Source organism: Parus major, chromosome 4A (genome assembly GCF_001522545.3).
Source record: "Parus major isolate Abel chromosome 4A, Parus_major1.1, whole genome shotgun sequence".
NCBI classification, from domain to species: domain Eukaryota; kingdom Metazoa; phylum Chordata; class Aves; order Passeriformes; family Paridae; genus Parus; species Parus major.
Genome location: NC_031772.1, coordinates 14,782,227 through 14,796,468, shown reverse-complemented (window position 1 = coordinate 14,796,468; position 14,242 = coordinate 14,782,227). Strand labels below are relative to the sequence as shown.

Sequence of the window (14,242 nt, the reverse complement as noted above, 5' to 3'; positions counted from 1 at the left end):
CAGCTGTAACCATTGTTTACCCATTTTAGGAAATTAGAGGGTATAAGCTATGCTTCATTACATTGTCACTGCAGTTATGATTTTAAAAGCAGAGCAAATTAAGGTAATGAAGATCTTATCTCACTAACTGAATTTCTTTTCTTTGAAAAAGAAAACTTTCTTGAAAGAGTTGATCATCCTGAAAACAGATAAAGAGTTTAACTATGTCTCTCATTTATAAAGTCTTTAATTTATTTTGATATGTTTTGTAGATGTGTTACATCACAACACCTGGTGTTACTGTGTCCATTTTTCTAATTTAACTTTCTTAGCACTGTATTCTGATCAAGCTTGTAGTTATTGTATTATTTTGCATATCTTTTTTTACTTTCTTTCCCAGGTATCATTAAATTCTCTGGCTTTCCTCAGGCTAATGAGAGTCTCAGCCAGAACAGTCACGTTTGAGTTTAATATTCACAAGGGGACTTTTTTTTTTGGTGGGTTTTGAACTTAGATAAAGTATTGCTATCTGCACCAATCTTGAGGCAATTAAGAATAACATTTAACTACAGTGGGTGTGATTAAGTTCTGCCATTTCTCTGTTTTAAACCTTCCATCTAAGATCATCTATTTCACCTTATAACTTATGAAGACATCTATCGGACCTCTGCAGTAATTGCTTTTAGATGCTAGAAAGTCCTAATCTGTTTTCCCTTTCCAGCACTTTGATTGCAGGCAGATTGCTGGTCCATACACAACAATAACAAGGTTTTTTTTGTTTTTTTGTTTTTTTGTTTGTTTGTTTGTTTAAATCCTTTCCTTAAATTGGGGCTTTGAGCACTACTGGGAAATTTTGGACTTTCAGTTATTTTCTCTTTCATGAGTCTTTCACTACCTTTGTGCAGTTGGGACTCTCTTGCCTGTCAGTGCATTGCTTTTTTTGCTTTTAATATTTATCCCCATGCACATTTTCCTGCTGTTTTGTCACCTGATTTCATGGTATTTTGAGGTCCTCTTGCACTATTTTTTCAGTCAGGCCTCCTTTTTTACCACTCTAAAATACTTCAGTGTCATCAGTGAAACTCTTACCCCTTTATTTACCTGTTTTTCTGCATTCTTTGATGCTTTCTCCATGTCAAATATGTCTTTGTTTAAACAGTAGTAATTTTTAAACCTTAGAAAATAAACATCAGCGCTCGAATTTCTGCAACAAAACCAGTCCTGCCAAGGCCAAACCCCTCTCTTGTTCAAGTGCATATATTGTGTTTATATAATGTTGGGCAGTGTTTTCTGAGGGCTGTATCAAGTGTATAGCCTCATGTTTTCAAGACTTCCAGCTCTCACTCAGTTCAGTAAGCACACAATGAAAAAATGTCAAGCATTTATAAATGCTGTGGTAGTTGTTACCAATTCTTAGCTGCTGCTGGAGGACAATCACTGATGGGTGAGAATGGAAGTGCTGCAGCCTGAGTGCTGGAAGAGGCTGAGCTGTTTATCTCCAATAAAGCTTTGCTGAACACTCCTCCAAGATGTTCTTTGTGTCTGTTACTGTGAAATTAATGAATAACTTCAAAGGTTCTTGATTTCTGCTTGATAGTGCAAGCAAATGCAGTAATATAGCTCCCAGATAAGTGGTGCTTACTACCTAAATGGAACATTTGAGCTGCCATCACTGAGGAATTTTATTTCATTCTTTGCTGACAAGTCCAGCAAATTTTATTTGGCACTTTTTTCAGTACATAGTATATGAGCAACGTGTGCTGTGCTTATAAGAGATGCACCACATGATATGACGTATTACCCACCATTAGAGCCTCCATCAGTCACATCTGACACGGCATAAATCAAATAGAACAAATTCCCATTTTTAGAATAAGAACTGTTTTGGCAATTGCACCATCACACAAACATTGTGTTGGCAAATAATTAGAAACAGAGCAAGTATTTGAAATTACACACATAGAACTGCAAATAAAACTGACAATAAATGTCAATATAACAGTGTGCAGCCTGTGTTCCTGCAGAAACCCTGATGTGACTTGCAGTGGACAAAATGTAACTTTATATATAGTGGACTACGATGAAATCCACCAAAATTTAGAGCCAATTTGACAGATGGCTCTAAGCTGATATTTCTTATGTATTAGTGTGTGGTGCACAAGTATGAATCTTCTCTTGGTTGTGTGGGGATTCTTATGAATAAGTTAAACAACTTTCTGTTTTCTAGACTTATCAGATGGCACCCTGTAGGTTTTAGCTGCACTTCATCTATCAGATTGTGATATTTTTGGGAATTACTTCTTCAGTAGCATCTCCAGCTAGGAAAAGGTAACTATTGTTTATGCAGTGTGGAGTAAGATGTTGTGTTCTCAGAGAACTAGAAATGTTGAATCTTGTAGACCATGTTGTTTGACCAAAAAAACCTTGTCAATATCTATGAGATACAAATGTCCATATAACTACAAAATTTATCTACTTAGCTGACTTTTTTTGCCTCTAATAGATAACAAGTAATGGTTTTTTAAAGATAAAGGAAAGCTTTATCTTTCTTTTGCCACGGAAGGTAGATGTTATTTATCTGTAGATGGCAACAAGTCAAAATATTTCAGAATGAAGTTGTCAATTTTCCTCACCTCTGTTTTGTATGGAGCTGATACTTTACATGCTCATAAATCTTCCTCCATCACGACCATCTGGATCATGTGAATGCACTTCCATGTGAGTTACTGGTATTCCTGAATTTTTCCAAAGGCAGGGTCCCACTGCAGTATGTGATCAAAGAATGAATTACACCATTGTTGAACAATTTTCAGCTATTTGAGGACTGAAAACTGAAGTTCAGTCAACTACAGATGCAGAATGCAAAACTTTGTGAACTGGCTTATTTTTGGTAAGAGTGGTTTTGTATGAAAGGGTTTTGGAGAAGGATATTTTACAAATGTAAATGGGTACAGCCACCTGTAATCAGCCTATATGTTGAGTGCTCCTATACAGATAATTTTTGGGTATAAGACTAGGCTTCAAATAAGATTGGTATGTTTACTGTAAATTTAAATAATATGGGAGCCATTTACATATTTATTGGACGATTCATTAAAAAGTTGAAAGTGTGGAAGCACTGACAGCTGGTTTTATTATTGCAATACATTTATGCATATGGAAGTCAAAATCAACAGAAAAATTTTGTAATGGAAATGAGATTTTAATGCCATACAGACACATTTGTAGGTATAATTTAGAAAGAGGAAAATATGAACTGAAAATGTGCCTTGATGATAACATTGAAATAAATGAAAACCATTTAAAAATCAGTGTTATTTTATACACTGAAGTATTTTTATTATCAATTACAAAGGCCAACTTTTTGAGATCAAAATAGTAGTGAGAGCTGGTACACACTCATTCATGAATGAGTTTTTTAAAAAACTTGTGAAATTACAATACATCAAAACACCTTGGATGCTTAATTAAAGGTACACACCCTCCCTCAAAAAAAAAAGCCAGTGCCTGGCATATCAGGGAATTAAGCCCTTGATTTCAGGATTGCAAGGAAAGATTCAAGGCATGGCAGCATGTATTAAAGTACATTATTAACTGCAATGTTTTGTAGTATCTACTATGTAGAAAACAAAATATTACTGCATATGTAAGCACCTTAATATGTAGGTTTAGGATATAGATTGGGTGCAACTAAATCTTTGAAAAGGCCTATATTGGTGTGAAAATTTGAGTCTGGATTTTGGAAAGACTACTCATTAACAGAAAATGTGGAAATCTTGAAGGTTTTTAGAAAAGAGAAAAGCACCTTAATTTTTGGTTTTGAATTTTTTAATGCTTTTTGAATTCTGGTCTTTTTTAATGTAAGTAGACAGTGAAATAAACATACAGGTCAACAATAACAATGTTTGAGCTGGATCTGATCTTGGTTTATATGTTGGCTTTTGGAGAAAAATTTTTCCAGCATTCTTCTGAAGTTGATGCAGTCCCAAGGTTAATAACTGAAAACCACTAACAATGATAGTTATAGGAGTGAAAGAAAAAATCATTTGTGATCACAGCATGCTCCTACATAGATTAACAGTCCGAAGAGGAAAGGAGATATTCAGATGCAAAAGAAACATGTAGTACCTTGGGTCTGTTACAAAATCAATTTAGTAATCAGATAATATAGGCAAAAGAAAGGAACAAGGAGGAAATAAACTTTTAAAAAGCTTGGCTTTCCTGTCTAAGTAGCGAAAGGTCTTGGGGATATGCCCTTTCTGGGAGATAAATTTAGTTTGGGTGCAGGTAGATCTGTGGTTTCCTAAAATTATTTAAGTTCTCATCCAGCAACTTGGACCAGAGCTCTCTCTATTTTTCACTTTAGAGAAAAGCAGGACTAGTTAGAACCAAACAGACAAATGCTTTAAAATGTACTCTTAATGTCTTTCCTTACATAAAGAGCCACAGGTGTACAAAATTGAGCAACTTTCAGAGAAAAGTTGCTGGGCAGTTTAAAGTAGCTGCATCATTAACACGTCAGATTTTTCTATGCTGTTAGACAGAATTTGAAAGTGATATCAAAGCTAGCAGGATAAATGACTGGTCCCACAGGCTCTCTCATGCAATTACTAGAAGGACAAGATGTGAAAGTGGAGGAAGATGTGAAGGAATAAATATAGATGACATTGCAGAAGATAATAGCAGCAGCAACTGGGGGCAGAAGCAGAGAGTTATGATCTGGAATCTTTTGAAGAAATGGTTGCTTGCTACAGGTATGTTCTTTAAGTGATTTAACTAAGCAACTTTTTAGCAAGCATTATGACAAACTGAACTACAGCAATGTTCACAATTCTTTGTATAAGCTGTGATATGTTTCTTGTAGTGCTCTGTAGCTATTAAATTACCTATGTGTTACCCTCTGAAAAAGCAACACAAGAAGCAACTCCAAGATATTTCTTGCTGTCCTCAGGTGAACTGCAGAGCCTGCAGGGAGCCTAAGCCTAGCAAGTTATGGTGAGCCACAGAAAAGGAGATTACTATCTCTTGCAAAATCTGCAGGAGGAAAACTCTGAAATTCAGAAAGCTAAAAGAAAGTGGGACTTGGTTATTTATGTTCCATTGTGTACCTGTTATTTCTTTTCATACATCCTCCCATCTCCCCTCTCCTGCCACTGCTCTGGATACCTCAGAGGTCTAATAAGAGCTCTACTAAGAAAAATTTTCTGGCCCACAAAGTTCTCTGTAGTGCATGCTGTTGACATAACCTATGATTTAAGTGGTAAAGTCATTGAGATTCCTCTGCAAACCCAGGCTCTTGCTCTAAGTCAGATACAAGGATAAGTGCACTCCTGTTTCAGCTCCTGGCCATGGAGTATGGACTATCCATGTAAGGCCCTAAAATAAACTATACACCACTAGAGTGAGACTTGCTGGTGTTTACAAAGAAATAGGTATCCAAGTTCTCTTTCTATAATCCTCATTGAAGCCTTATATAATAAAGAGAAGAGAAAGAGTTTCTTAGGTTGAAAACCAAGGTTGAAAAGATCAAATCTGATAAATATTTCATGAAACCACACCCAGAATCAGATATCCATGAGATAAAGAACAGGCATCAATAGCATATTGAGCACATCTGTACCCTGTTTGAACCCTACAAACACCCTGAAGGCAATCTTCCATAAGAAATTTTACAGAAGGGAAGGATTTGGCTGAAAGCCTGAATCTAGATTATGCCACAAGTTCCATTCAATATAATAAACATTTTAATTTATTGAGTCCACCTGCACAATAAAGTAAAAGCACTATGTAATAAATTGCGTCTGAGTTCCCCATTCACAGGGTTTAAATCCAACATGACAACACATTTTCTACTGTTTCCTTCATGGTCAAAAGAAACAAAGATTCAACTATTTAAAAGAGAAAACATAAAAAGTTCCCACTATTTTTCTGTTCGTAGATTTTGGTTTCTTTTTTTTTAATCTGTAAATTAATTTAGCTGAAAGATTACTTCATGTGTACCAGGTAAATAAATACTTGAATCCATAATAAAATGCTTGCTAAAATATTCCATGCATGTGCAATATCAATGGCAGTCAAAAGAAAGAAAATTACTAATTTTAAGCAATAGAAAGAGCATTAAATATGAAGAAATTTGTGATATTTTTCTCCACTTGATGATCTTACTTTTGCTTTATCATCTACCACCACTTGGTGAATATAGGGATTTAGTGCAATTTGGCTTCATAGCAGAGTTAAAATTGTGTTAAAATTTTAGATTTTCTTCTCTACATGACAAAATTGCCTTAATGAACTTTTATGTCTTCAAGCAGCAAAGAGAGTAAGAGCTCCCTTTCCTTATAATGACGTATAACAGATAGCTGAAATAGCTACTTTTGATCTCAGACATGATCAGAGTAACTGATGGTATGCTACTGCTTCGTTTGCAGATTTTTCCAAGCTAAAGCATTTGCCATAAGCCCAGTATGCCTTGACCCTTTCCCACCTGAATCATGCCTCTGGCCACATCTGATGCTTTGGTTGTTTCAAAACCCAACCTCATCCACATCTGCTAGCATTCCCGTGTGGAACTCAAAAGCACCTGGAAAAGTCAGGATGATTTTGGCAGCTCAGGGATGGGATATCAAGAAAGGTGTTTGGTCACTTTATGGCAGGTTAAAGAGCAAAGTAGTTCTGAGGAAATGCAAGATGAATGCATGCTGCAGAGCTCAGAAAAGCTTTAGAGCATGAGCCAGCGATGAACAGAGAATACACAGCAGATCCACATAATGCAGCACTGGCAGCCTGAGTGCAGATGTGGGTTGGTGGTGGTGTGATAAACGTGCTCACACCAGTCCCAGGAGCGCTCCAGCTGGGACACTCCACTCCTTGCAGCAGGAAGGAAAGGCTGCTGCCCAAGCCGTGCTGGGTTTAGGTCTCAGGCTGATCTTGTCTGCTTGCCAAGCTCACTGCTAGACATTGTCAAATGTTTGTGCTGTGCTGAGACCAAAGAATGCTGCATTTGGTGAAATGGCACGTTTTCTTTGCTTGCAGAGACAGGAAAATGATAAAAAATAATTTTGTATTGTTTGACAGAAAGGCATGATTACAAAGCGATTTGACAGTAACTCTCATTTTTACCTTAAACTGTTCTTGATGAAGACTGTGCTCACCAATTATCTCTCAAATGGGGCTTGCTAGGCAGATTTTGAATTTTCTGTGTTACTTTGGCTGATGCTGGCTGGCTGTGCCAATTCTTGATGTTTTAACTTGTCTCTTTAGGACAGCCTCATTTCCCTAATAGACATCCATCAGCTGAAACACCTTCACACTCCTTTATTCAGATTTGAGCTTTGCTTTTTTATGAATTTCCTTTCCTAGCTGGTCATTCTTAGTACTGTGGCTGGGAAGTTCAGTGTGAGTAAACCTATTATTTCTCTAGGCACTTCAATTTTGTTGAGTTGTTAGAAGAGATTAAGTAAACATAGGTTTCTTCCATTCTTTCTCTGCTGCTTAACTTTCAGCAGATGAATAAACCAGTTTGTCAATACAGATAAAATATAGATTTAATGTTGTCCATATAATGTTTATTTGAAATGGTTTTCAGTGTGGCAGGTCAGTGAAAATGTGGACTATTAGGTCCACAATTTTATTTCTTGAAGCTCTACTTATTCTTTAACTGCAAAATAAAAGGTAATTCTGTAAGCTTCAAGATCTTAATAGGGTGTACAGGGAAATGAAAATGGTATTATATATTTTTAATAGTGGAAACTGTGATATCTGTATAATTAATCTATATAGCTTTTGAATAATCTTTGGTATTATGAAAATGTCTGTCTGTCTGTATATCTGACTCTGACAGTTCATAAAAGATTGTCAGATTAGCTTTTGTCATGTCAGACCCAAGATAATTTGCACCATTAAAATGCATTACTCTCATTTAACCTCAGGACAGTTGATTACTTGACTGAACTGAGAGAAGAGGACAGAATTAAAATATATATGTTTTCTTTTTCCCCCAAGGCAGGAAAAATGGAGTAGGTTGGGTGAACAAGATGTGCTCCTAGAATCACGTAGGAGAGACCATGAAACAAGTACACAGAAAATGTGAAAGAGGTGACATGAAGTTACAACTTTCTGCAGGAAGGGGTATTCTTAAGGTAAGGGGTATTCTTTTATCTTGTAGGAAAAATTAATTTTTACTCATAAACCCTGTGTGATGAGATGATCTGTACCTTCATTTCTTGCTACATGGGGACAAATCAAAGTTCCTTGTAGCACCATATCCATCCTGCCAAAATATCTATCACTGCTTCACGCAGGATTCACCCATTTCCAGGATTCACCGTTGTTTTCAGGAGTTGTGGTGAGCTGGGGGACAGTGCTTCCTCTGATCTCTGTTCTTACAGAAAGAGAAGAGCTGCGAGAAATTGTGTTAGTCAGCTCTGTCAGTGGCTCTGAGTAAATAGATCATTCTGTCAGCTCTTAGCAGCAGCTTTGTTGATCTCCTGTTTTCCAGTCTTTTGTGCTCTTGTAAAAGAGAGAGCTGAATTGTTCTTTGGTTGGGTCACAACTATGGCAGAGGTTTTTTCTCCTTCAGAATTTTTTTTACTCAATTGCAGTCAAGGATTCAGAACTTCCTGTAAAGCACTGAAGAGCTCTGATCAGGGAAACAAAGGGAGAATGGTGTGTGTAGAAAATGTGTACATGGTGGAGTGTATGATGTAAATCAAGGCAAGTGTTTAATTTCCTTCCTCAGTGTCGTCACATTTCTTGCAAATGTGCTGTGAGATGGAATGGAATGGAATGGAATGGAATGGAATGGAATGGGATGGGATGGGATGGGATGGGATGGAATGGAATGGGATGGAATGGAATGGAATAAGAATAGAACAGAATAGAATAGAATAGAACAGAACAGAACAGAATAGAATAGAATAGAATAGAATAGAACAGAACAGAACAGAACAGAATAGAATAGAATAGAATAGAATAGAATAGAATAGAATAGAATAGAATAGAATAGAATAGAATAGAATAGAATAGAATAGAATAGAATANTATTTCAGTTGGAAGAGACTTAAAACAATCTTATCCAACTCTTTGACCAATCCAGGGCTGACTAAATCAAAACATATTTTTAATTTAAATTATCCAAATGCCTCTCAAGCAGTGTCAGGCTTAGGGCATTTAACACCTCTCTAGGAACAAATGTAAAGAAATCAAATTCTATTCATATAATATCTGAATTGTTTGAAGGAAAGGAAAAGAATAAAAGATAAAAATCTGTGATATGATGAGCATGGCTAATGTGTACCTAGTGAATGGAGCAGTGGAAGGGATTCAGGTGGCACAAATGGTATTTGGAGATTTTTACATTTAATCTGCCTTGTAAACTCAAAAAATTCTCTGTCTCTGTTATTCTCCCAACCATTTCTCTTCTCTAGTTAAAGACATCTTTGTCAAAGGGAGTGGTTTTATATTGTGCAGTCAGGAGGAATAATTATATTAATGTTTCTAGCTATTATTATAAACTAAATAACATCTAGTGGAATTTTTTAGCCTTTAAATCCTGATGTAAGAGTCCTTCAAGTAGTTAATGAAGTCTGGAGTATCTGTACCTTGTGGAGATTTTAGGCAACACTTAAACAGCAGCATAGTTTTTAATTGCAATGTAATTAATAACATAATTTGGAGCAGGGTAAGTCCCTTGTTGCACAGTGAGTTCTGCTGTGCAGAGCATTCTGTCCATCACATTTCTGTATATCCACATCTCATGGAGCACTCTAGGAACCAGTGGTAACATGAAGATACTTTTCAGTAGCTCATCTGAAAAGAACAGAATGAAATACTGAATGAAAATGATTTTATCCCTTTTGCTTATGCTCCTCTGCCAGCTGCCACACTGCAGAGATTCCACTGAAAAGCAGCACTGGGATGTGGTGTTTTACACAGCACAGCAGGGTGCACTCTGCTTCCCATGCCAAATACATCCTGCAGCAGACAAGTTTTAAAGGATATACCCAAGGGACTGTTAAATGAATGCAGCTGAAGAGTCAAGTCCAGGAAGGAGCCTTATTCTGAAGCTGCAGGGTAGGCTTGAACAGTTGCTGACATTAAGACAAGCAAGGCATAGCCTGCTTTGGTACAGAATGCACAATAGGTGCAAGGGATGGTGTCCATCATCAACAGGGCTCAACAAATACGTTATTTCTTCAGCTACAAATATTCACTGACATTGAAAAGGCTTCCAGAAGACTGGGAATGAAAAATAAATAAAAATAATTGAAAAGTTCTATTTGTCTCAAGGATTTTCAATGAGGTCTTTCAGTGTAACATTGCAAGGAGAGGACCACAAAATGGACCTAAATGTAGTGGTTGGCTGCACAGAGAATCCCAGATGTTTGCTCTGTGTAACACCTCACCTGGTTTTTTAAATTTGGCTCACATTGAGCTTAGCAAATTCATGTTCATCACTTCTGTTCTGCCTTTTCTCGCTGGGTCTGACAAGTAAATTTATCTGAGAATTCTTGTGCCTGACTTTGCATTACGTGAAAGGAGGCAAAGTTGTGTGTGCTTATATGAAATTGAATAAAGGAGCTAATAGCTGAAAGGAGTATCAGAGGGGAAAGGCTTGGGAAATTTTGGTTAAGATCAATTAGAAGTTCACAGGTGCTGGAATAAAACCCTCCATGTGGCTGTCTATGATGAAGAGAACCACTCTTCACAGGCATGCAAAGTAGGCAGTCAATTAGCACTCAATTAAGGAGGTATAAAAGCACTGCTGTACATGCAGTAAATAAGATGGAGGAGGTTCTTAGGCTTTTACAGTGTAATAGGGGTAACATTTTCCTTTTCATAATGCAGTGTTCTCCTCTCACATTAGGGATAGCCATATTCTAAATCTGAAAAGAATCTACCTTACATTTTCATTAGAAAATTGTCATAGTAACTTAAGGGCAATTATTTCTAATTTGCCTTGCATTTGTCTAAATTATAAGAAGACAAAATTATGTTGTCCCTGTTTATTTTATTCAAATGAAGTATTGCACTTTGTAAAATTTATCACGCCTGTTATCTTACTACTGCATTGTCCTTACTACTGCTATCAGAGATTCACAAAAAATTTTGAGTAATTAAAGAAACTTAAATGTCATTCTGAAACTAAGACAAGGTTCTTCCTTCATCCATCTTATCAGATTATCAGAAATTAATCTTACCCCTCAGAATAAATATGTAAATATGTTTGCTGGGGTTTTTTTGAGAGGGGAAAATGACTTTTTTCTGTGTGCAGTCATTGGATCCAAATAGAGACAGCCATTCTCTCATTCATTAATAGACACCTGTGCTTTCTAGATTAAAATAGTGAGATATTCACTGCAAAACAATATTAACTGCTATCAGACCATACTATTGTCTACACTAATGATTTATGCCACTATTTCATACAGAATAATCAGGAAATAAGTAAGAACTTCAGAATTTCCAGACAACTGAAATCATGCTCTCTGGTAAACTTATTGAGAGTAAATAGAATTACATAGAATAAGAAAACTACAGTAGAATTGAGTCCTGTGAACTCCATAGCCAAAAGAATAATAATTTTCTTTAAGGAAATCAGCTACTGCCAATTTTTGACTCAGTTCTTTGGGGTATTAGATATAGAAGTCCCCCTCTGCTGATCTGGAATCAAAGAATAAAAAAGTAAATATGGTTCATGGAGGAAGACCAAGAAACCAAATTAATTGCAGCAAACATTTTTGTTAGGTATCTGGGAATATTTCCTATTCATGTAAGTGTAGAATAGACCATTAGTGGTTTTGTAGAAATTATGGACATTTCAATTTATGGTGTGCATTTCCTTGGATAATGCACATTTTGTTCTGAACAACAAAGAATTTCCTTGCATTATATTATAGATAGCACATTTGCTGTTATTTGTTTCTCTGGGACCTGCAGTTACCTCTCTAATTCAGTTACTGCTTCCTACCCTATTCCATCTTATAATCAGAGGATGTTATTTCTATATACTAAGCCTTCTGACTAGAGAGTAAAGACAGACCAGAGCAGGAACCCTCCCTGTTCTGTTTCTGAAGTAATTACTGAATTATTGTCCTCCTATTCATGCGTTCCTGGCTGCCAAGTTTAGGAATTTCCTCTTCTGTGAAATATGAGAGAGCAAAACATGCAAAACTGCAAGCCAAGGAGAACCTGCCAATTCCTGAAATTACATTTTTGCATATCAGATTCTCTAGCAGACAGAGGACTACCTAATTTGAATATCCATCTCATCTAAGACCCTGTGGAGCTGTAGTTGGAATGGACCACTGGAACCGCTGCATCTCCACTGCAGACTGCCATTCCTTTAAAATGCTGGCAGGAGCAATAGTAGCTTAGTTTATGAAATAATCTGTTGCACTGGTAAAGAAGCTGTGTGTAATATACTTGCTGATTTTTGGCCTCTGTAAGGAAAATTCCATAAAAACAGTGGCAATCCTACCACCACCTACTTTCCAAGCCAGATTCCCTCTATAGAGAGAACACTCATTTGACATAATCTTCTGGCATATGAAGGATGGTGACTAAGATGCTGGAGATGAAAAGTATTTAAACTTTTCTTCTTTTTTGCCTCATAACCCAGATAAGGAGTCAGTTTGCAAGCCTTTGAGTCAATTCACAACATCTTCCACCGTTACCCAGAGTTATCTTTGGCAGGCTCTTCAGCCACGCATTCGTCAGCGCCAGCTGAATGTTTTCAGAGTTAGCATTACTCCAGCAGAATATTCTCTGTTTCCAAAGTTGCTGAAGCAAATGGGAACATTCACAGAGACTGCAGTGGGAGCTGGATCATGTCCTTGCCCATCGTTGTGCACAGGCCTGATCTTTTCTGACTGCTGCTGAAAACTCCCTTGTAGAAGAACCCCTACAAGGGTGTGATGTCACTTGGGCTCATGAATCATGTGTTTAGCTGTTATCACTCTCCTCAGTGTGAAGAAGGCTGGTAATTATGTAGCTGAGTGCATAGCTAAAGATTTTTAAAGCAATATTTAAGTCTAGTTTCTTAAAGTAAATAGGTAATGCAATGAAATGGGACAGTGTGGCTTGATAGAAAGGTCTTTGTGTATCCTTCTAAAGAAATTCAGTTACTGCTCCTGGCACATCTGCAGCAACTCTGAGCTTTCTACATGTTTAATTTCAGCTTTGACAATATGTTTCAAAAGGGGAGAGGTTTTCTAATGATCATCTAAAATTTATTAAAAAGTATGTTACAAGAGGCTTTCAGTCATTTCCAGCTCTGTGAGACCAAGGTGTGTTTATGCAAAGTGCTTATATATATAATGTAAGGCAAAAAGTACTGACACAGAAACAAAAGAGAAAAGACACTCCAGAAAGTGTCTGAATAAGAAAAATTGAATTGCTTTTCATAGGTGGTTGTTTCTCTCTGCTGACTAAATGAGGACTGAAGGAAAACTGTGCTTTATTTTAGGCATTCTAGAAGATGCAAAAAATTTAGTGGGATTAAAGTGTGTGTAGTTCTTTTGGACTGAAATGGTGGAACAACTCATCATGACCTTGTGCCTCAGGCATCACAGGACACCCGCAGAGGAGATTTGCCTGAAAGCCTTAATTGAAGTCCAAGCTTCTTAAAATATATCCACCATCCTTCTCACCAAAGTTTATTAGGGTGATTTGTTTGTTGCTGCTCTTTTGCATGCGTTCCACTGGGAGCAGAACTAGATGGGAAAGTTCTAAATTATATTGACTTTTTTTTTCCTCACTGAGTATTACTTCCAAGTACTGAACTTTGCAAAGTATTGGTTATCCTTCTGTCAGGCCAATCCCTGCCTTAAACAGAAACCCCAAAACCAAAACAACAAAATTGACTATACCTAACTACTTAAAAAAAAATATTTCAACCTGAGTTGTAGTAAATTTTAAGAATGTATCCTATTTTTTCTGTGAAATGTGCTGGTTTTGTCTTTGTGAGCTTTGATATCTCAGTCATTCATGATTCCTATGGTTCACCACCTTTTTAATTTTTTTGAACATGAGAATTCCAGGGATTAATCAAAAGATACCACCATTCTCTTGAGTACTTTCTTTTGTATTCTAGTTTTCTTTCTTTTCTGCAATATGCACTTCCAGAAATTTCCTGGGACAAGGTCTATTTGTGTTGGAAGTGTTAATCAGTTACATTTTATGTCCTAGCATTTTCTTGCATTTTAGAGGATCAGGTTCATTGCTGGGACTGTAAGTGTGGTTCATGAGATCTCCCAGCCAACCA

General features: G+C 36.7%; 1 long non-coding RNA gene across 1 annotated transcript in view; it reads left to right on the top strand.

The window, feature by feature from the left end:
* LOC107204047 overlaps window positions 1-14,242 on the top strand; it is a 67,951-nt gene that overhangs the window by 40,960 nt on the left and 12,749 nt on the right. Inside the window, exon 3 of the long non-coding RNA XR_001521446.2 lies at window positions 7,981-8,117. This is a non-coding gene — a long non-coding RNA (uncharacterized LOC107204047). The remainder of the gene's footprint in view (window positions 1-7,980; window positions 8,118-14,242) is intronic.